Consider the following 24,529-nt stretch of genomic DNA (forward strand, 5'->3'; position numbering starts at 1 on the left):
CTTCCCACCACAGCATGGATTCACCTAAACCCTGGAAATTTACTGAAACAATGTCAGGGTGGGCGAAACAGCTGATTAATGGTCCTTATTCATTTGGTCCAGCCCTAATGTACACCCACCTTTGCAGCTTGTGTGAGAGATGTATGATAGTCACCAACTTGGATGGGTTTCAGAGAGGATTAGAGAAATTCACAGAGGATAAGGTTATCAGTAGCTACTGGCCATGGCAGCTATGTCCGACCTCTACTGTTGATCTGGAGGGGTGATGCTGTTACACTCCGGTTCTCTTTGCAAGCCTCCCATTGAGTGTCAGGCTTCGGGGAATCAGATCCCTCCCACGGTGGCAACCCAGAATCAGAGAAACAATAAAAGTTCTTACCAAGCATTTTATTCAATAATTCACAGAGAACGACGAAGGAATGCAGCCTTCCCTAGTAATGGCGTTGCTCCAAGTAAAGTCCCACCTCCCTACGTCTCCCCTATTCGACGTCACCTCTGCATCAGTTAATCTGAGCTTTCTGCCTCTCTGCTAATACCCTCAATGCCCGCCTGGTCCTGGGAGAGGGAGGTTCAGGAATGCTTTCCGAGGACACTGAGTCTGTCAGCTGTCTCCCCCCTGGTGCTTCTCCTTCCTCCTGCTGTTCCTCTTCCAATATTTCCCGGCTTCTGTTGTCTGCAGCCTCTGAACTATGCCCTTCTGCAAACCACTGTTCCAAATCTATACTGTCCTCCTGTTCTCAGGAAGGTTCAGGAGAAGGGGGGGTGGACCCCACCATTCCTCCTCAGCCCAGCCCTTGACATTGGGACATTTAGTTGGCCACTGTGATAACAGATCAAAGGATAAGGCAGCCCTGTGGCCTGAACCAACAGGGATGTTCTTATGTTCTGATTAATATAAAAGCAAGCCAACCGATGAGCTGACACATTGCATCCCACGCCCAGAAATGATGTCAGCCCTCATTCTTGCCAGACGGTTCATGCCTCAGACAGGTTGTCCAAGTACACCAACTCAGGCAGGCTGAGCCCAGAAACCCAGGCTCCCACCTGTCCAAGGGGACAGACCTCCACATGAAAACAAATGCTACTTCTAAATTATGATTTGTGTTCCTATGCTCCTGAGTTGCAGACTGCTATATGTCTCCAAAAGAAAAAAAAAAAGTTCTGCTGACAATCGCTTTGGTTTGCAAGCCGTCTCATTTAGGAACCATACGTTCAAAACCCCATTGTTAAAACTCTTGATTAATTTGCAATTTACTGCACAGTGTGAGATTGCCCACGCACTTATGTACTATTGCTTAACTGGAGAATATGGGAAGATTAATCAAGCGCAATATTTTTTCATTATGCGAATACTGAGATGACAACTGCATAACTTATGGCACATAAACATTTTTAATAAGAGATGAATGACCATCAAATTTAATTTTAAAAAAGACAAGTGTAGAATAATCGCCCCCACAAGTAAAATCTATGGGCAATAAACAAGCATGCAAACAAATGTTTTACTAGTTGCCCCTAAAATTATTCATATGTACGGTATAATCCAGTTATAATAATGAATACTCTCAGACTCCTTAGCTTTACAATTATTGCTCTCTCAAGAGTAGGATGCTATACACCTTTATGGCAAGTTTGTTCTTGCTTTACGACATATATAAATCATCCTTAAGACAGCTGATGCAGTTTTAGGATAATCCTCTTTCTTTCACTGCACAAACTGAAGATAGACATTGAGGAGTCACCCTTCGCAGAAGCAGGGATGGTTGCCTTCAGTCAAAATATTTCCTCCCTGTTGTTCCATTGCAATATGAGGGAACTGGGACAGGCCAAGTCCCACGTTCTTACAATGGGGAGGAAGACCAAAAAGGGCAGTTTTTCTCCTCCTTTCTGCCCAGCCCAGAGTGCCAACGGGGAGGAGACTCACCCTTGCCATACTTCACATTATCAATCCGAAAGGCAGGAAGGATGAGCTGCCCTTGGACCTGATCCAGAAACTCAAGGGGCGCAGAATGCAGCAGCTAGACGGCTGATGTGCAGAAGATGACTGATAACATGTGACATCTGCACTGGCTACCCATATGCTACCAAGCCATGTTCAAAGCTCTCGTATTAGTATAAAGAAGGCCCTGAACAACTTGGGTGCAGGGTATCTTGAGGACCACCTAACTCAATCAGTGAGACCATCTAAAGGAGTGCTGTTGGTTGTGCCCCATGTTGCAAAGGCCCAAACAGCCTCAACTAAATCTCAGCCATTTAGTGTTGCTGGTCCCATGCTGCAGAGCTCTCTCTTCCAGCAGAGATTCGAGCTATTCTGTTTACATTATTTTAAGACTTCCCATTCATTTTAATGATTGTTCTGTACTGTTTTGCAAGGTATGATAAGTCTTGGTTTGTCTTTATATAGTTTTATACACCACCTTGATCTTTTATATGACATGATGATTGATTATGTAAGTAAGTTACTTTTATAAATAAATGACTAAAATGGAACACTGGCACTGAATAAGGTATTCCAACATGTTGCATTTTACTTCCAGTCACAAAATAGCAGACATTGGCACAAGATCCCCATCAAAAGCATTATTTGTGATGCTTAATGTGCATATGAGGGATTTTCAGTCCTTCCATTTCTGGAGGTGGCAATCAGCACACCCTAAAAAGCAGCCTTAAATGTATGTGGACCATCCAAAATGGAACCCAATAATGGAGAACACTCTACTCCTCCAAAGGCCCCTCACAGGCCCCTCAAGAATACCCTCCCCCCTACTTGTGCATCTTTAGGGAGGGATGTTATTGGATGACTGCATTACAATATTACCTTGCTGCGCTTATTAATATTATTTACTGTCCTCTTAGTGTTGTGTGATGAAACACTTTATAATGGAGAACCTCCTTTTACTCGTTCCACAATATATTTTGCTTGCCACAACTGAACGTGAAAGGAATCTATGCTCCATTGCCTTATTTTGTTTTGTTTTGTTTCATGATGTTCCTTTATGCTTTATGATTATTTTCCTTACTAAGATTAATTTATCTTGTCACTGATGGCATGTGGCCATATATACTACCGGTACTTCTTTTTGTATCGAAAAAAATCCAATAAATACCGGGTTGTTGTTGTTGTTGTTGTTGTTTTAAAAAAAGAGCACATTTCAGCTGTGCATGCACAGAAGTGTATTGTGTAATAGAGAGATACCTTGGGTAATAGAGAGCTACCTATTTGTCTATCTACCCCAGTAATGTCTACTCTGATGGGCAGCTGCTCTCCTGCAATCTGAGATCCTTCTAACTGGAGGTGGTAGGAATATGCTAGCCTACCCCAAAGTTGTGTCTTTCCCCTTTGCACATGGGCTGCGCTGGATCCCAGACGTTGCAGTCAAAGTCAACCCCTTGAAAAGCCCTTCATTAAGGACCAGGATACAGGGATTTAGTTTTACCAGAAGGGTGCTGGTGACAATATGGATGGGCTCCACATGATGAGTGAGCTGTACATCCTGGCTGTAACATGAATATATGCTTGCCATGTGGAGCCCTATCATGTCATAATGAACCTTCACACCTCCAGTCTATTTACCTGGGAGCCTCTGAAGGTTGGGGCATGGACAGGGAGAATGGAAACTGCAATATAATGGTAGTGTTTCATATGTTAACTGCTCTATGCATAATGACCAGGTGTCAGGCTTCAGGGACCCAGCTGCCTCCCCCCATTTGGCTGTAAATAAGCAGGACAAAGCGAAAAGAGTTGCTTATCATTTAAAGAGTCTTTAATGATCACAGGAAAAGAACAAAGCAGCCATTGTTGGAATGAAGGTATTCCCAATTAAGGTTTCCACCCACTTCCCCCCTACTCACTTCCACGACTTGCAATCTGATCTCACAACCACCGTGCTTTCTGTGTAGCCACCTTATCTGTCCTACATGACCTTGGACTGGTAGGCTGGACACTTTCCAGCAAGAGAGAGAGTCTGTTCGCTCTCTCTCTCTCTCTCTCTCTCTCTCTCTCTCTCTCTCTCTCTCTCTCTCTCTCTCTCTCTCTCTTCCGGCTTTTCCTCACTTTTCTATTCACCCCCCAGTTCGTCCCAACTTTTGTCTTCACAACTATGCCCCTCTGCAAACCACTGTTCCAAATCTATACTGCTCCACTGCTCCTGGGCAGCTTCAGGATCCTGGTCAGGAGCAGGGGGAGGGGGAGGCTCCCACCATTCCTCATCAGAGCAGTACTCCTCACCCTGGTCTCTGACACCAGGAGTGGTGGGAGGCACCAGCCAGTGAACCCCAAGGGAAACCCCAGAGAAGGAAGGCTCAGAGCCAGGGGATTGGTGGTGGGACACTAAGGAGAGGGCAGAGGGAGAAGCTTGAGAGGAAGGGCTGGATGCTAAAGAGGCAACAGGGTTTAGTGAGCAGGAAGAGCCTATTACAGGAAGCAGTTCAGACTCTGAGGCTGAAGCAGTGGAGGGGGGGGTCAAGAGACTGCTGAAAAATCCAGGGAGTCTCCCTCTCCTGCTGTGACAATCTCCCCTCCATCCTGGTCTCCAAAAACATGCAGAATAACGAGGAAGGCAGAACAGAGACCAGAGGTGCACAGATGCAATTTGAGACTGCTTGGGAAACATCTGGGAGAGGAGGAGCCTTAGAAAGGGTGAACGGCAAGGACTTTCAGTCCTGGCAACTGCTTCCTAAGGGCAAGACCTGCTGGGAAGTGTTGCTGTGTTGTATGTCACTTCCTTGAATAAAGAGAGTTCACTTCACTGACAACAGAGCCTCATGTCTTTCACACTGACTCCTGTCAGCTTTCAGGAGTGCTGTGGGGAGCACTCGCCACAGCAAGGACATTTTTTAAGAATTGTTTTGGAATTATTTTATTTCCTTGCTCTGGCTTGATTAAACTTTAAAAAGAAAATCTCGTAACATGCCTGGAGCTTAAGTATAATAAATGCATTTTGACATTTGTATGCTGGTGCTGAAATAAGTAAAATAAATAAATGATCAGGCAAGGTGTGCTATCATGGTCCTCAAAGGTTTGGCATGGCTTAAATAAAACATAGCTTCTTAACAGTCTGCATGATTTCTCATTCCAAATCAAATCAAACCACTGTTGGCATACTTATTTCTTTCTTTCTTTTTTAAAAAATTGTTTATTCCTAACACTTCCTACAGCTGCATTTATGAACTTCTTTTTCCCTAAGGGATGTGGTTTCTTTAACACACATTTCATGGAGAAAATTTAGTCTGCTCGGTACCAGATCTGGTTACAGTGCAAAGGACTTGATAGAATGCAAAGCAATTTCTCTGTGCGTTCAGCATTTTGAAGTAGTGCACTGGTTTTTCCACAACTGCCACCATGCTTGTTTCCTTTCTAGCCTGCCCCCCACATTCCAAGGGCTTGGGGTGGATGAATAAGAATTAGGGAAGAGGTGGAATCCGGTTCATGTCTTGTTTGAAGCTGAAACTATCAAATTTGCACCTTCTGACAGGGCCATAGCTGGGGGGTGGTGAGGTGGGCCCCTGCCAGGAGCACAGGCGAGAGGGGGAAACAAAATCAGCTAAAAATATGTCCATAAATAAAAATATTGATTATTGCCTCATAAGAAAGGGTTTTAAATAGAGGGTGAATTGAAAAATATATATATATTAGGGGAAAGTGTGAATAAAAATGATTTTGTTGGTGATATTAACAAACAAAAGTACATTGCATTGGGGGGAAATGCTTGCAAAAATGTGATCATCGGTCAAAACGGCATACAAAAGGTGGTTTGTTAAGAGAAATTCACGCTAAATTGCTGGTGAATTTTCGTACGGTTAAATAAAAGATCTGAAAATTGCTGCGAAATGTGAAGAACTGGATTTAAGATTGGAAAAATGAGAAACAGAGAGAAGTGAAAATGACAGGTCCCCCTATCCCTAATAATAATATGTCGAAATTATAAAACCCATCACAGTTACTAATCCCATCCTGTCCGTTACTATCAAATACAGTGGAACCTCTGCTTACGAATTTAATGCGTTCCAAACGCACATTCGTAAGTCAAAAAAAATTGTATGTCAAATCCCATAGGAATGCATTGGGAGAAAAAAATTGTAAGTCGAAGCAACCCTATCTAAAAATTCATAAGCAGAAGAAATCCTATCTAAACCGCATCCAAGATGGTGGATGGAGCTCCATTCGTAAGTAGAAACATTCATAAGTAGAGTTATTCGTAAGTAGAGGTTCCACTGTACCAAGTAAAATAATCACCATCATCATCACTTCTAAAAGTTACCACAAAAGCCATGACTTCTGTCAATCCCATGGGGACATTCAGTCATGCTGTTATGAGCTAAAATGGCTATGTGCCAAGCAGCCACATTTCTGTGCCCCAGGTTTTGCATTCCAGTGCAAACCCCACAAAACTGAGGGGCATTTGAGTGCCAAAAGCCAATCTATCTATATGTTTTCACCTGCCAGTGTTCCCCCCCCCCATATGAACATTCCTGCTTATGTGCAACGATTTCCGCAGCTGTGACATCTTTTTAAAAAATGCTTCCCCAAAGCAGAAATGAATCTGAATCACACAAAATACAGTGGTACCTCGGTTTATGAACACAATTGGTTCTGGAAGTCTGTTCATAAACTGAAGCGTTCATAAACTGAAGTGAACATTCCCATTGAAAGTAATGGAAAGTGGATTAATCCATTCCAGACGGGTCCGCGGAGTACTCAACCTGAAGCGTACTTAACCCGAAGCATGGGTGTAATTGGTTCCGGAAGTATGTTCATAAACTGAAGCGAACTTTCCCATTGAAAGTAAACCGAAAATTCGTAAACCGAGGTGTTCGTAAACCGAGGTTCCACTGTATGCTATAGCCATGTTATCATGTTACTTTCTCCACGCCTAAGTCTGAGAAGGACCATGCATCCCCAAATAACTGTGAACCTGCTCAGAAACAAATGCAATACAGTGGTACCTTGGCTTACAAATGCTGTAACCTTGGGTTACAGATGCTTCAGGTTACAGACTCGGCTAACCCAGAAATAGTACCTCAGGTTAAGAACTTTGCTTCAGGATGAGAACAGAAATCGTGCTCCGGCGGCGCAGCTAAAGTGGTGCTTCAGGTTAAGAACAGTTTTAGGTTAAGAACAGACCTCTGGAACGAATTAAGTTCTTAACCAGAGGTACCACTGTATACCAAAGGCCAGAGTCGGCCCACCCATGAAGTAACCACCTCAGGCAGCAGGATCCACAGGGCAGAAGATCTGGCCTTGCCTGCTGCTGCTATATACTCATTGTAGGCTGGAACTGCGGCCTCCTTGGCAGCCCCTTCTAATTCTGCCGCTATGGCAACCTCTTGGTGAATTGGGGGTGCTCCTGGTCTCCCTCTGTCTCTAGGGAGAAAATGGCAGGGGCTGCCCTCTGGGGTCTCCTGGGCTGAGCATCCACCCAGTGTGGGTGGCCATTTTGTGGGTTTGCCTCAGGTGCCGAAATGTCTTGGGCCAGCCCCACCGAAGGCAAATCTTCCCCTTGTTGGGATAATAATGTATAAATCAGCTGTAGTTTCTGTGTGGTTCCTATAAAAGTGAGTTATAACCTAATACCCAGCTAATTAAGAAGCATTAATATGATCGATTTAAGCAGAAGCCCTTATTACTTCTTGGTTGTATCAGCAGCTTAACTGTTGTTTCCTTGACCTACGCACAGTCTTGGCAAACCAGATGAAGGTCTTAGATCCTGGGCACCCCACCATCATATCACCAGCTCCTAGATGCTTAAAGAGTAGTTCCATCAAAACATTTCCATGCCCTTTCCCAACCCCATTCAGACTGTTACACTTTCATCACCCCAATCTGCAACGTTTAATTACTTCTGTACTCGACTGCTAATTCTTCATGCACAGACCGTCCCTTATTCATGGGATGTTGTGGTTTAATATTAGTAGATCATAGGGCTACCTCACTCAACAATATAAATGAGGCAGAACTGAGAGTTTATTGGGCACTGTGAACTGACTGGTATGAATAACTGCACTGAATCTCAGATATATATCTCACAAATCAAGGTATGCACAATGTTTTTTCCCATAGTGGGGCTGTAAAACTGCTTTAACATTGCTGGGGGCGGGGAGAGATTTTGCAGATATAACCCTCACTCTCAGCATGTGTATACCCAAACTTAGGAATCCCCAAACTGCGGCCCTCCAGATGTTTTGGCCTACAACTCACATGATCCCTAGCTAACAGGAGCAGTGGTCAGGGATGATGGGAATTGTAGTTCAAAACATCTGGAGGGCCGAAGTTTGGGGGTGCCTGCCCAAACTCACACATGCGCGCGTGCACACACACACACACGTAGTCTCTCTTGTGCAAACCCCAAAGAGGGAAATAAGCTGATTTGCACAAACATTTTAAAGAAGATGATATCAAAAATACCACCTAACTGAATCCAGCTGAAACTGGGCGTAAGGTGACAGGAAAGAGAGAGCCTTTAGCAAGGTGTGTCGGGGAGAAGAAAGACTGGGATCCATCCTGGGCAGGCTGGCTGAAGGCTGACTGGGAAGTATGCCTTTGACTCCAGGGCTGCACTGCTGTGGGGAACAAGCCCCTCTTGAAATGACTATGCTGTTAGATCTGGATTCCATGCAGATGGATGGTGTAAATAGGCAAATAAACCTAATTTCTTAAAGCTATAAACCAAATTTCTTAAAGCCCCATCGGATGTTTGGCTTGCAAAAGAATGTTTGAGAACCAGAACAGTCACTTCTGGGTTTCGCTCGTTCGGGAGCCAAAACATCCGAGTTCCAGGGCGTTCAACAACCAAGGTACAACTGTATTTAAAAGCATGCTTACACTGGCCACTTATATTTTTAAGGAAAAGCAGCAGTGATGCCTCAAATCTGGGACGTGCTTCTTATTTGAGTCATAAAATAGTTTCCTGCAGAAAATCATCACCTCCTGGGTTGCTATTTGTCCCCAGAGGTAACGTTTGCAGTAATCCCAGCATGCAGTCGAGTGTTGGCAACTAAATGTTAAGTTCTCTTGCACTTTCCAGAAACTATCCTCTTTTTTCCAGGATCCTAAAAATGGCACCTTTGCTGAAGGGTTGCATTCATTAAAGGATCATGGAAAAGCTAGATACATCCCAAGTGATTCAAATTCAGGTCCTCTGGCAGTGTGACTGGGAAAGCTGGACTGAATTTGGCCCTCCAAGACTTTTTATTTGGCCCCTCAGGCTCTACACAACCTACCAACCCGCTGTGTCTTGCAGCTTAAACTCTGCTGTTGCTCACGAGGTCACTTGCCTAAATGGACTGATGATTTGAATCAATCAATGGGACCTTTATATATCCCCAGTTGATACAGGAAAAAGAGTTTAGCTGGAGCCATAAAAAAGTATGTAAGAGGGAAGTCACTTACTTGCAGGAAGCACACCAAGTGAGTAACATATATACCCTCTCAGAAACAATGACTTTTGACTTGTTCTAGTGTGTGTCCTGTTTTTCAGGATTGCTGAGAGCTTTAAAAAGAGAGTGAAAAAACGAAGGCACATCAGCAAAGAGGCACTTGAAAGTTTTGAAATAAAATAATCCTGTACTCTTTGTTGCAGAGAGAGAAATAAGTTGTTTTGATTGCTACTTTTTTAGTTGCGCATTCCCAGCGATCCCTTTCTATCTAAGAAGGAACATCAAACAACAGCGAAGAAGATGGGAAGAAAAAGGAGGCAGCGCTGTGATCTTCCCTATTGTGCTCCCATCCAAGAAGAGTGGCCTAGCTTCATTTTGTTTAGAAAAAATGTCATCAAAAGCTCACAAAAGAATAACACTTGAGTGGAGATGTCCTTGTGGCATCGTCTGTGATGCTGCAATACTTTGTGGAGAGGCTCCTCTTAGCAACCCACAGAGAAACCTATGAAGCTGGGCTGAGGCGAACCCATTTTTATGGCCTTCCTGTTTTCAGGTGCTGGTGCAATTAAAAGTAAGTAGCCGTGGGCATGTCAGCCAACACAGAGAATGGTTCTGGCCTGTTTCTTTAGGTTGGGGTGGGGTGGGGGCATAAACAGCATTGGTTGTCCTTGTGGATGACAAAAGCGGCTTAAGCACAGTCACAGCAGTAGCTTCCCTGCAGGTGGGTCACTGTCTCTTACTGGGAGTGGAGAGGCAGCAGGGCAATTAGGATGGTTGCAAATGCACTCTGCTTAAAAAGCAAAGACATCACCTCGCCAACAAAGGTCCGTATAGTTAAAGCTCTGGTTTCCCCAGTAGTGATGTATGGAAGTGAGAGCTGGGCCATAAAGAAGGCTGGTCGCCGAAGAATTGATGCTTTTGAATGATGGTGCTGGAGGAGACTCTTGAGAGTCCCATGGACTGCAAGAAAGATCAAACCTATCAATTCTGAAGGAAATCAGCCCTGAGTGCTCACTGGAAGGACAGATCCTGAAGCTGAGGCTCCAATACTTTGGCCACCTCATGAGAAGAGAAGACTCCTTGGAAAAGACCCTGATGTTGGGAAAGATGGAGGGCACAAGGAGAAGGGATGACAGAGGACGAGATGGTTGGATAATGTTCTCGAAGCCACCAACATGAGTCTGACCAAACTGCGGGAGGCAGTGCAAGACAGGAGTGCCTGGCGTGCTCTGGTCCATGGGGTCACGAAGAGTCGGACACGACTGAATGACTAAACAACAACAAATGCACCAGTGGAGCCAATTCATGCATTTGCACCATGCCAGAATCCCCACTGTCTCCTCCTTTCCACACTGCAGGTCACCCAGAAAGATACTGAAAACCCACCTTTTCTCCATCGATTTCTCTTAAACAATAGTTTCCCAACAATAGCTATCGTAAGCCAATTGGAGAAGCAGGCAGAAATTGTGCTTCTTTTTTGTCTTCCAGACAGAAACAGCTCCTTCGGACTTCTTTTTTTCAGGAAGCAGACGCGCCTTGAAACACAAAGGGCAGCTATATATATGTATAACTACCTTCTAATGACAATGAGGTCCATTTGGTAATGAATTACTCTCAATGTTCTCTGACTTCTGTTTCCAAGAATTCAGCCAGCAGCAATCCCTCAGCAGCTATATGTATTGCCGTTTCCTGGATTTCCTCTACATCAGCAACACATGCATAATTCTTTCTCAATGATCTTATTATATAAAGCCATCACAATTGACCAGGGCTCGGTGTTAACGAGATTTTGGAAGCCATACAAAGATGTGGGAGGGTTCTAATTGGACTCTATTGGATTCATTTCAGATGATGAGAGCCTTTAAAAAAGAAAAAAGAAAACAGGCACACACTATGAATCTTTAATCCATTTGGTATTTCGTTCTCCCAACTGCTTCCCTGCGTCACCACACTGCAGAATTACTGCTGCAGAATTCCGCAGAATTCAGGCAGAAATCTGTCTGAAAGGGCCTTTCAGAAGCCAGGCTGAACAAGGAAGTGAGTTGGGAAAGAGTTAGGAGCCAGCCAGTGACATACAAAGGGGGGGGGTGAGAGGGGCGGTTCGCCCTGGGTGCCAGCCGGCGGGGGGTGACAAGATGCCTTCCCCCCAGCTGTAGAGCGGCCAAGGGCATGTGCAGCATTCGTATGGGCAACCTTGTGGGCAGATCGCCCCACCCCCTGGGTGGATCACTCCGCCTCTGTGGGCGGATCTCCCCGTCCCCAGGTGCTCGTCATATTTGCTGCTCCGGGTACGCCAGCAGCTTCCTCCACCACAGCCAGCAGCAGTTCTGTTTTGCTAGTTGAAGCCTCTGGAAGCTCATGACCAGGACTTGAAAACAGGGGCATTTGTGAGGGTGTTTTGAGGGAGAAGCCCAAGTGCTGTCTCACATGTACGTAGGACCAAGAGACATGGGTGGTGAGGCAGCTGCTGTAGTGACCTGCTTGATTTATAACACAGAACGCAGCTACTTTATGAATATGATCATGGGGCACCCTGAAAGAATCTAACAATGCAGCTACAGAGGGACAAGAATCATTCCCAAAAGTGTAATATTGGTTGTCCTTGAATCTTCCCGCCGTACTTGCCATCCTCTCCTGCCACTCCCTTTGAGAACCACTGATCTCGGGGGAAACCACATTGTGAAACTGGAAGCAGTGACACAGGATGGATTCACGCGCTAATGGCCTGACTGCAGAATCAAACCAGTGCAAATCAAACACCACAAATGGTGGGGGGGGGACAATGCTTTCGGTATTTTCCTTCTTCCCTCTCCCTATAGTTTTGTGTCGTGTTTTAGATTGCAAGCCCATTTTTATGTAAGGTGCTCTGAGTGGTGGGGGCAGGGGGGCTGGGCTGAAGAGCGAGCCCAAAACTGCCCTGGAATATAAATAAATAAATCCGCACTCAAAGACCAAGCGTCAAGGAGGGAGCACATCACGTGAATACAGGTATGACCAAGCAGAGAGGTGGCTGTTGCTCTTCCTTCCCAAAGACTGGAGTAGAAGGTGATATTGATTAATTTAATTCTTCTTTTTTTAAAGCAACAAACCCTTAAGAGCATGAAGGTGTGCAGCTTTTGAAAACGTTTGTTTTCCTTCTCCCCAATTACCTTTTATTATTGCATTTTGCTACAGCTGGCACTAATTGTGTAGGAAAAAGAGGGGCGGCTGCTTGATTGATTTGATGCAGCTGCTGCTGATTGCTGTTAATTGTCTTTCATTTTAAGTTGCTGCCTTCTCACCCTGTTTGATGTGCCTTTTAAAAAAAAAACCGGCACTGAGCTGTACTTTAATTAAAACACCATCAGCAAAGGGAACTACACCTTGGTGTGTTCAGAGGTATGTAAGGGAAAAAAAGATTCAGGGCAGCCCTGTGTTGTGTACCCTGTCTGTGGATCCAAATAATTTCCACCATAATATTTTACTGCCTCATATCCATGCCAGCATGTTATAATAAACATCTATGCTGGGGTGGGGAAGCTCAAATGCAGCCCTCCAAGCATCTATCTGACTCTCAGGACTCTTTCCAGTGTTAGCAAAGTCATTTAAATAATGCAGGTGGAGTCCAGAGACAAAAGCTCTGATAACACTTTACTGAGGAAAACAGAGCAAAAACAGTATATAATTTGTGGGAAAATAAACAGAGAGGTCAGACCTTCTGTATAGCAGGGAGACATGCAACCTCCTCTGCTGCATGTCCAACACCCAATCTCCAGTCACCCCCTACTTGAGTGTCTTTGGATGGCTGGATTGTGTCCCAGAGCTCTAATAATGCCTCCTGCTTATCTGGACAAAGGATAGATGGAAGGCGGTTGTAAAAACGAGCCTACTGTACAAAGGTAAAGTTCACATCCATTGCTCTGCCCACTTCTGCCCCTGTCCCACCAACACCACTGATAAAGGCCCTCTGAAAGGGAATGTAACCCTTGGCCTTAAAGAGGTTCCCTGCCCTGATCCCCATACACCAGGTTTTACCTGCCTGGGCTGGTCAAATCCTGCGGAGATCTCTCCGTGGGCACGATTTCCAACATCTGGGCATGCGCAGATGCAATTTTCGGCACTGCGGAAGCGAATCCCCATGCTGCACTGCACCAGTTTAGCACAACATGCAGGGACTCGCCGAGCAGGCAACTCAGTTCGGGGGCAGCTCGTGGGCCAGTTAAACTGCCCCTGTGAGCCACTTGCAGCCCATGGGCCAAAGGTTGCCCACCCCTGCCATACACACTACTCAACAGAACTTACTCATACCGTAGTCTATGAAGAACTTCAGCACTTTGGACAGCTCAGTGGTCAAGGATGCATGTGGGCTGAAGGAAGTGTTTGAGCAAGGAAAGCCACCACTCTATTTATTTGTTTTCAAAGTCACATTTAATGCTTCATTTTTCATTTTCTGTTATAACAAATCCAAAGTATAATTAGTTGCAAAAAAAATTAGCCAGTCTTACCTTAACTCTGGGCTTTACTGATTAAATTGATCCCTCACCGCTCTCTAAATACCACAGCAAGGGTGGGCTGTTGTTCCTTCACAGATGGCTGTGGGGTTACTCAGAAGCATCTGGTTGGCCAGTGCTCGACACAGGAACGGATGGATGGATAAATATTTGGTCTGATTCCACAGTAGCCAAGCACTTCTATGGAAGGACCATAGCTCAGTGGTAGAGCATCTGCCTTGCATTCAGAAAGCCCAAGGCTTAATCCCCAACATCTCCAGGAAGGGCAGGGAGAGAACTCTGTCTGAAACCCGAAGAGCTGCAGGTAGTCAGGGTAGTCCTGGCGTGGGGAACATTTGGCCCGCCAGCTCTTGCTGAACTTCAACACCCATCTGCCCCAGCAAGTGTGGCCAATGGCCAAGGATGATGGGAGTTGTAGTTCAGCAGCATCTGGAGGGCCAAAGGGTCCCCCCACCTGGAGCAGGAAATACCGAGCTAGATGGGGCCAATGGTCTAACTGTGACTTCCTGTGTTTTGGACTACCTGTCTCCAAATCAGTTTAGATTGTGTGTGTCAGCTTAAAACCATACAAAGCAATACAGGCTGCCAGCTATAAAGTGGTAAAAGAGATCCAGCTGTTGGAGCTGGATCCATTTTGCCACTTTAAAGCTGGCATCCCCTATTGCACGGTTTGTTTTCAAGCTCCTTTTGCTATCAGTTCCATTTTCTGTAGCTACAGCACTTGGGAGCTGGCCACACCCCTCAGGCTGCCCTTATCTCAAAAATAAAAATTCAAGCATATAGGTAGCCAACGGCAATGAAAATCTGTGCAGCACATGTTTTGACGATGAAGAAAATGTGGGCCTTGGTTCTTTGGGCATGGTGACCTATTAACAGCCCAATGCCAGAGGCAAAGCATAATTCACACTCATGGCAATTCTCCTACTGAACCTTTGTAAACGCCTCAGCACTAAATCAACCGCCCGTCCTCAGGAGTATTGGAGGACGAGTGAAAATCCTGAGCAAATGAAGGCAAAATCTGCTGAGCTTTTATACTGCACTGTAACTGACTGCATTGAATTCCTAGGCACCAAAGCAGGGAGCTCATTCTGACATTGTGACCAAGATATGGACAGTTCATACACAATCCTGCTATTGTGTATGAATATCTGTGTATCTGAAGAAGTGTGCATGCACACGAAAGCTCATACCAAAATAAAAACTTAGTTGGTCTTTAAGGTGCTACTGAAGGAATTTTTTTATTTTGTTTCGACTCAGACCAACACGGCTGCCTACCTGTAATCCTGCTATGTACATGGTTCATACCCAGTGCTAGTTTTGCTGAAGGGCAGTTTTATGGGGAGACCCCAAGCTGATAACATGGCAGGGGTTGTTATGGCCTTTTGACCCTCTTTCCCCACCTTCGTCCTCAATGTGGGACTCCAGGAACGCTGACTGGTGGGATGGAGGTGAGGTAAGTGACATCATGTCAAGATAAAATCCTTTACTTTTAATCAAGAAGTCCTTTTAATCGCAACCCCTTTTGTCTGACAACTCACTGAGCAACTTATTTTAATATCCAGCAGAGGCTATCAATGCAGTCCCACGTCTCACCGCTCAGAGTAAGTCTCACGGAATTCAATAGGACTTTTCCCTGCCAAGTGTGTGCAGAAGTGCAGTCTATATAAATTGCTAATTCCTTCTTTTATGAACCTCCTGCTCAGCTGCCTAATCTTCCCCAGCCTTTCACCTGTTTGCCTGATGGACTGCATACCTAGGCAACACAATGTATGTGAAATGCAATTAGGCCTGGGTTGCAATGCCATATTTCAAAAGGCACCTTCATGAGGGCAGAAGGACAGTGGCGCGATTTGCAAAAGATGCGGAATAAATCTGCTGTAACCAAAAGGATGCCTTGGTTAGCAAGCAAAGTAAGTGGAGCTCTAATGTACTTGACAAGCAGAAATATCAAAGCTAATCAGGTGCAGCTGTGTGAGGTTGAGTCAGCTACCTTAGCTTCTGAATCATTTATTACAAACCCATTTCTGTGGCCTGTCAAAATATTAGCATATTTAAGGAGACTTAATCCAGTTTCATCACTGTGATTAAAACAGCTGACAAGGATGGAAACTTCCAATAAGCAGCAAAGAATGCAGAAGCAGTGAGAATATAAATAGTAAGCGCCATGGATTGTTTTAGAAAAACAGGCTGGAAGAAGAATACCATAGGAAGAGGATATGTACTGAGTCAGACTATTGCAGTGATGACGAACCTGTGACACGCAGAGCCCTCACTGCTGGCATGCGCCCCATCGGCCCATTCACGCTGTTGTTGTCGGTTTTCCCCCCTATTTGTTCTCCCGCTCCTCCTACAGCTTGTCTCCGCTGTTAAAACCTGGATCATTGTTGTTGTTGTTGTTGTTGTTGCTAGTAGCCAGAGATTGGTTTTTTAACCCCCTCTGTGCTGTTTTTTCTGGCGCCTTGGCAGACTATGATTGGGTGTAACAACGTTCGTTTTTTAACCCGTTCTGTGCTGGTTTTTTTGGCGCTTTGGCAGAGTATGTCGGTGCTGCATGTTAGTTCCAGCGCGAAGGTATTATTCATCATTTATTTCTGTTCTCTTTCCCCCCAAAAAAGCACAGCAGCTTTGGGGAATCCCCCCCAAAAGCAAAGCAACCTTTGCACACACCCCAAAAAACCTCCAAAACTTTGGTCTGCAGCTCCCCCCAAAAAGCTCAACAACTCTATGCACATTGTGATAAATAAAGGGGTTTTTGGTTTGGTAATATATAATAATTAGTTTTTGATTTATTAAATACAGTTATATATTACAATTATAAATTTTTGTTATTTAAACCATAAATATCGTGAAATTATGGTCTTTTTCTTAAAGTGACACACCATCCAAGTTATGCTTGGTTTTTTGGCGAATTTTGACACACCAAGCTCAAAAGGTTGCCCATCACTGGACTATTGGTTCATCTAATCCAGTATTATCTACATTGGCCTGCAGCAGGATCTCCTCGGTTTCAGGCAAGGAATATTTCCCAGCCCTACTGTGACTCTTCCCTCTTAATCCTATCCACCCCAAAATATTCCATAATTATAGGAGTCAATAAGGTGATTTCGGCATGTGCTCTAGAGGGAAGTGAGGGGTAGATGAGGCTTGTCAACCTGGGAAGGTAACCCAGGTAGGAGAAGGAAAACTGATCCTAAACTTCCACTGCCTTGTGGGATATCTTTGGGAGAAGAAAAGACTAAAGGTTAACCCTCCACAAATCTGGAGAGGGGTCCATAAAATGGTTGGATGGCATCTTGTACACCTTCTTCTGGCAAACCCTGCAGCCAAGCTGGTACCCAATGTATCGCTCTGCTTTCTTTTGGACCACTTTGCTATATCCACAACAAAATAAGCAAAACACAACAAAATAAGCAAAAATAAGTATTCCTTTGTGTTGTGGTTTCAGCAAGACCGAGGGGGTGGGTTCTTGTTGTCTTGGCAGCCCACAACCTCCACTGCCCAGCTTCCACCCCAGGGAGGTCACTTCAGTGCTGCTAATGCAGAGGTTTGACTCCACCCCCAGAGGTATACTCCATTGTTTCTCAAGACAGACAGATGCATTGTTTCCCCATAAAAGTTCTTATCAAGACCGGAATGAAAAATGAGATTCTGTGTATGCAGAGTCAGCAGACCCAAGGCCAGCTGTTTTGCAGGCTAAATCCATGGAAGCTCATTTGTGTTAATAATGTTCCTGATAAAACTCTCACTTTAATTGCACATCTAGCTCAGGACCAATAGCGGGGAGGAGAGAAGTGGAGGAGGCTTGGAAGAAGCTGGTGACTAGGATTCTTTCTGCACATCTAGAGGGACATGTTGGAAGGAAAAGCTCCTAACCCATATTTTTTTCCTAAGAACTTTTTCTAAGAAAGAAAAATATTTTTAGAAAAAGAATCGACCATGGGCCACGGTGCTCCCCCTATATATAAACTTTTAAAACACTTTCCCTTTGCAGGTCTTACAGTAAAAAAATGGAAAATCAATGCTATTGAGTACACGGAATGTGGCAATTTTCAGGAATACATTTATATTTTTACTAGAATTGCACCTGTGCATTCTCACCCTGCTCCCATCTTTAGAAGGGGGGGGACTTTCATTAGAGCCTGAATTATTACAATAAAACATAATACAATAGAAGACTATATAAAATTTATGGAGCACTTTTTATGAGAACATTGCAAAGGGGCCCGATGTAATGGCTATAAAACAGTCAAACACATTCTGTGTGGCACGGATTTAATTTTTAGAGTAGCAGATAGCACAACATGCGCATGATTTACTCTCAGTACTGTTCACTGGGAGTTTTTATGAATGCAAAGCTAATCTACTGAAAGCTGCCTTGCATTTCAATAATACAACAACCCCATAGTCCACATTTACCTTCTCTGTGTTGGAAGTAGTAATGCCTCCACTGGAACAGACAAAGCTGCCTTGCACCAACTCAGGCAATTGGTCCATCTAGTTGTCTACATTGACTAGCAGCAACTCCTAGAGGTTGGGGGTGGATTTGATTCCACACTTAAAGGTGAACCTACCTAATTTGCACTTTCTGGAACAATATGTGAAAATAAACAATGGTTTCTGAGCTAAAAGTGCTAGCAGTATCATCAGGAAAATGAATGCAACCACCCCCATGTCTGAATGCACCCCAAGTATGTCTTCTTGCTGTATTTTGGATGCAACTGCATTGCGGGCTGGCCACTTGGTCTCCATGCTTTCCAATGCAGCAACCACACAGGAAAGCTTCCTGACCGATGGGGTACCAAAACAGCCCTCCCCATTGATCAGGGAGCGGATTGTAAATCTGCCAGCTGAGTTGGCCAATGGCCACCAGCCTAAGAGGTAGACACTTGCCGGGGGCAGTCCCAACCGAGCTTCACTTGGGTCCATGTCCAAAACATTTAAGGAAGCTTGCCTCTCCCCTTCTGTGCAGTTCCTCATCGGATGCCCTGCCCATTCTCCCTTGCATTTTCTGTGTTCTTTTACCTGATCTTGCTATGGACATTGATGGTCACCATATTCAGGGCCAGGCAGGAATTTTCCTCCAGACTAAATTGGCCCAGTCTGGGTTTTTTGCCAACCTCATAGCAATTGTCACAACTTTGGCGGTTTGGCATTGTGTTGTCTTGGTTGGAGGGGAGATTGTAGAGGACGGGAAAGGAGATTGTTAGCCGCTTTGAGACTCCTTCGTGTAGTGATAAAGCGGGATATCAAATCCAAACTCTTCTTCAGGTACTGCCAGCAGGTTGACTAGTGGTTTAATGGTTAGACCCAATGCCTATGCCAAACCACTGACTTCTGTAATCAATAAAGTTGTGGCCTTATTCAACCCAATCTATGGTGCCTGTCTGGTTCTTAAATGTTAAAGTCGGGGCGCTGGAGGGCAGTGGTGCCTGGGCATGCAATTTGCTGTTTTGGATTCTGCCTTCTATGCCCAAGCAGAAGCTTGGCTAGAATACTTTTGCCAACATGACTGCATGGATGGAGACAGAGAAAGGTTACTCTCCAAACAACCTCACATACCACACAGCCTTGGAATAATAAGTAGCCATTGGCCATGGAACCAAAGAGAGACACACAGCTCCCATGGGTTATTTGCTACGGAGGTATTTTTCTGCTGAATCTTCCTCCAAGCATTTTTAAATTAGAGCCAGCACCAGAAAGTTTAATAGCAGGCTTTGACTGCAGCTACTGCAAATGAGTTGTTTGAAGGGAGATAAGCCAAGCATGATACAACACAAAATTAATAGGCTGCATGAATTATAAACTGACCTCAGGGAATAAAAAGAATACGGGATGAATGGGTTTTAGTGCTTTGATTTTTATTTATTTTTTTTAGAAGAACTGAGGAAGGGGAGAGGATGAACTTGTAGTCAAAAGCCAAGGGACCTAAAGCAGAAGAAAGATAATACCACAGGAAATAGGAAAAGTTACACGTGTTAGTCATAGCGACATTTCAGCAGTGAATAGGAGTGCAAAGGAAGGTCTTGACACGCATCTAATTATATGCAAATTTATGCATGGAGGGGCGGGTCAGGATGCACGGTGCCCACTAGACACACCCCAACCACTTTTGAGGATCGTGTTGCTAGTTATAATATTTATTGATAGCTGGCGACGCACTGGAAAATTTTGTCACAGCTGACTGGGGTTTTAATAGAAATTATATCAATTGAGATTTTAATGACCCAGGGACCCAGGTGGCGCTGTGGGCTAAACCACTGAGCCTAGGGCTTGCTGATCAGAAGGTCGGCGGTTCGAATCCCTGTGACGGGGTGAGCTCCCGTTGCTTAACCTGAAGCGTACTTAACCTGAAGCGAACTTTTCCATTGAAAGTAATGGAAAGTGGATTAATCCGTTCCAGACAGTCCGTGGAGTACTTAAACTGAAAATACTCAAACCAAAGTGTACTTAAACCGAGGTATGACTGTATGCACATAAGTGGTGGTTAAGGGACGCAGGTGGCGCTGTGGGTTAAACCACAGAGCCTAGGGCTTGCTGATCAGAAGGTCGGCGGTACGAATCCCTGCGACAGGGTGAGCTCCCGTTGCTCAGTCCCAACTCCTGCCAACCTAGCAGTTCGAAAGCACATCAAAATGCAAGTAGATAAATAGGAACCGCTATAGCGGGAAGGTAAACGGCGTTTCCATGTGCTGCCCTGGTTTGCCAGAAGTGGCTTTGTCATGCTGGCCACATGCCCTGGAAGCTATACGCTGGCTCCCTCGGCCAATAATGCGAGATGAGCACGCAACCCCAGAGTCGGTCACGACTGGACCTAATGGTCAGGGGTCCCTTTACCTTTACCTTAATGATTTATATTGCCTGTTTTAAAATTAATGTACAAAACAGGATTATGTTTCTTTGGACTGTGAGGTTACTTTGTGAAATTTTTTGTTATTAGGCTTTTCAATACAATCACGTCTTGATAGGTTTTTTTGCTGTTGTATTGGTATCACTGTTGTGTACACAATAGCTGACCTGATCATTCTTTCACACACATGTACAGAGGCAGCTGGCACCTGAGTTCAGTGAAGCATGTGAACAAGTCTAGGATTCCAAACATGGTCTCACCATGTGATCAGTTGTTTGTCTAAGGCAGGCATCCCCAAAATGCGACCCTCCAGATATTTTGGCCTACAACTCCCATGATCCCTAGCTAACAGGACCAGTGGTCGGGGAAGATGGGAATTGTAGTCCAAAACATCTGGAGGGCCAAAGTTTGGGGATGCGTGGTCTAAGAGCCTGTCAAACTTCCAATCTGTAAAGTGGGATTAAGAGTGATGCACCTCATAGGATTGTTGTGAAAATTAATTAAACGTAGAAATATTGTTAGGAACCTTGAACCTCTGAGGTGGGGTGGGGTGGGGAATCAAATCCACCCTTAGCCTTCCAGCAGCTGCTGCTTTGGAAATCACAGAGGTGCTGAAAATGAATTGAAGCAAAATGCAAGAATGTTGGAAAATTCCCTTCACCCAAACTGGCATATCCCTTGCCATCTTCCCATAAGCAATGCACCCACAATTACATTGCCCAATTATTGACTAAATGGGCACCTCAGCGGTTTCCACTGGAAATAAACAAGTCAGGTAAGGTTTGGTCTTTGATCTCACCAAGACGTCACGGTTAATGCTCCAGATGAGTAAAATTGTCAGATAATTATATCACCCAGCAGGCTAAATAATCCCGGCTGATCTGAAAGCTGCAAATGAATGAATAAAATTGGCATGTTTTACAACAATGAGTGTGTAATCAATGTCCTGCAGCACAGAACTGATAAACTCTGGGACACACCAGAGATGAAAGCTCCTTATTGCTTAAATCCCCAGCTCTTGAACAAGACAGATCTAAAATCCTTTAATCAAACCTAGTAACCTGGGCTAATCTTCCAAATAATGACTGCAAAAGGAATATCCAGCAACTATTTCCAATTACCCGCACAGGTTCCTGGGGTTTAGAAAATTGATTCCCGCCCTCGCTCACTTGCTCTGTAGCCGCTGACTTCAATTTATTGAAATGTTGTCTGATGCATAAACATTAACTAACTCCAGGTAAATGCAGTAATATGAAAATGTTATTGTGTATACATATATACTGAATTGAAGGCATTGCAAGTAATAAAGGAAATGCTATTTGCTGGATAAGAATGTATTAATTCATTAAATTATTTGTATACCACCATTCTCATCTGGAATGTCCATAGAAATAAATAAGTAAATTTCATCCATGTGGCTGAAAATATAGTTCTGGTGTACTCACCATTCATGACTCGGGCTCCTTGAAGCTAGGCAGCTTATCTTACTATTTGGGGGAGTGACAGCTTTTTAATACCACTACAGTGGTACCTCGCTTAACGAATGCCCTGCTTAACGAAATTTCCGCTTAACGAAAGGTTTTTTCCAGCGGAGGTTGCCTCGCTAGACGAATGCGTTTTACGAAAAAATCGTCTAGCAAATCGCGGTTTCCCATAGGAATGCATTGAAATTCAATTAATGCGTTCCTATGGGCAAAAGAAAATTTTAAAAAATGCAATGCATTCCTATGGGATTCGCTAGATGAATTTTTCGTTATAAGAAAAGACCTGTGGAACGAATTAAATTCGTCTAGCGAGGCACCACTGTATAACATTTTTTTAAAAAAAATAGCATTCAATTGTTATAGCCTATATAAGCCAAATCTTTCATCCGCCAAAATAAAATCACAATAATACTTGGAGCTCACTTTAAGTCATTAAAAATGAAAAACAAACCTCACATAGCAAGATTTTGTGTGCCTTTTTCACTGTCACTGAAAAGAAGAGGAGGAGGAGGAGGAGTTTGAACTTGTGATCCCCCCTTTCACTCCTCCCCTTAAGGAGTCTCAAAGTGGCTATCAATCTCCTTTCCCCTTTGTCATACACAACATACACTCTGTGAGGTGAGTGAGGCTGAGAGACTGCAAAGAAGTGTGACTAGCCCAAGGTCACCCAGCAGCTGCATGTGGAGGAGCAGGGAAGCGAACCCGGTTCACCAGATTACGAGTCCACTGCTCTTAACCACTACACCGCGCAGGCTCTCATATTAATGTATTGTTATGAGTTTTTTGAGGAGCAGACCCCTCCCCCAGGATGGATGGAGGGTGGATGGTGGCTAACAGATTGAGGTTGAATCTGACAAGACAGAAGTACTGTTTGTGGGGGACAGGAGGCGGGCAGGTGTGGAGGACTCCCTGGTCCTGAATGGGGTAACTGTGCCCCTGAAAGACCAGGTTTTGCAGCCTGGGAGTCATTTTGGATTTACAGCTGTCCATGGAGGTGCAGGTCAGTTCTGTATCCAGGGCAGCTGGCGGTTCCCTCGCTGTGAGAGGCCAAGTTACAGGGGACCAGGCAGAGGGCCTTCTCGGTAGTGGCGCCCGCCCTGTGGAACGCCCCCCCACCAGATGTCAAAGAGAAAAACAACTACCAGACTTTTAGAAGGCATCTGAAGGCTTTTAATGTTTGATGGATTACTGTATTTTAATATTTTGTTGGAAGCCGCCCAGAGTGGCTGGGGAAGCCCAACCAGATGGGCGGGGTATAAATAATAAATTATTATTATATTCAGTGAAGGGTTAGATTTTGAGCAAACTCATAAATTCATGAATTTAGCAAAGGCTGGAAATAATACTGGCTAGCTTCCTCATGAGGCCAGCCTGGCCATATGCACAAGCTCCTAGGGGCTGAGGCAGTTTCAGGCCCCGCAGTGGTTTTTTTGAGGCGGTCAGACCCCCTCAATGTTCAGAGGGCATTCAGCTGCGGCCCCTGACTCCTGTGCATGTGATGTCAGGATGGCGCATCAGGTCCCCCTAAAGATGGAGCTTCTGTCACTAAGGGTGGGTCACTGAAGAAACAATAGGCTGATAATGGCCTGGTTTGTTTGTTTGTTGGCAAAAGAAAAGGTCTTCTGCCCAGTAGCTTTGGGGATAGGATTTCCAGAGGGCTGCATTTGGTTCAGTCAGGTCACGCTGAGTTTCCCCCTGGAGTGGCTAGATTGAAGGGCCATTTGGCTTTTGTGAGTAACAAGCTGCGAATCCCGTTTTCAAGCACTGCGTACATTGCAAACAGCTGCTGGAGGAACTTTTGTCTTCCGGTGGTAGGCTGTGGGGCTGTGGGGAGAAAGATGTTATTGACAATAGGAAAATAAAGAGAGACTCAAAGAACAATGTAACAGCATGGAGGCGTAAATAGATTTAATGACTTGTGAAATTATCATAAATTGGGAATAGGATAATGAGCTCCCTCCAGGCCTGCATTGTGCTTCTCAGGTGCCATTATCTACTAAAATCACTTTCTGTGGGGAGTGGGGGTGGGTGGGACATAGATTAAACTGAAATCATGTGACCTAAAACTAACGTAAACCTCACTGTAATTAACAAAATATTTCAAGGTAGCAATAAGCAGCAGCATTAGTTGGGTAGCTGATGTGGAACATGCGGCTACAGAGGAGAATTGTGTTCTGTAATTAATGGGCTGCGTTGGTATAATGAGTGTGGTTTTCCTCTGCTTGGTATGAATCAGGCTTCGCCAACCCGGTGCCCTCCAGATGTTTAGGACTGCAACTCCTATCAACCCCAATCAATATGGAGAGTGCCAGGGTGCTTAAAGCTAGTACTGT

The sequence above is a fragment of the Zootoca vivipara genome, chromosome 11 (assembly GCF_965207765.1).
Source record: "Zootoca vivipara chromosome 11, rZooViv2.hap1.1, whole genome shotgun sequence".
NCBI classification, from domain to species: domain Eukaryota; kingdom Metazoa; phylum Chordata; class Lepidosauria; order Squamata; family Lacertidae; genus Zootoca; species Zootoca vivipara.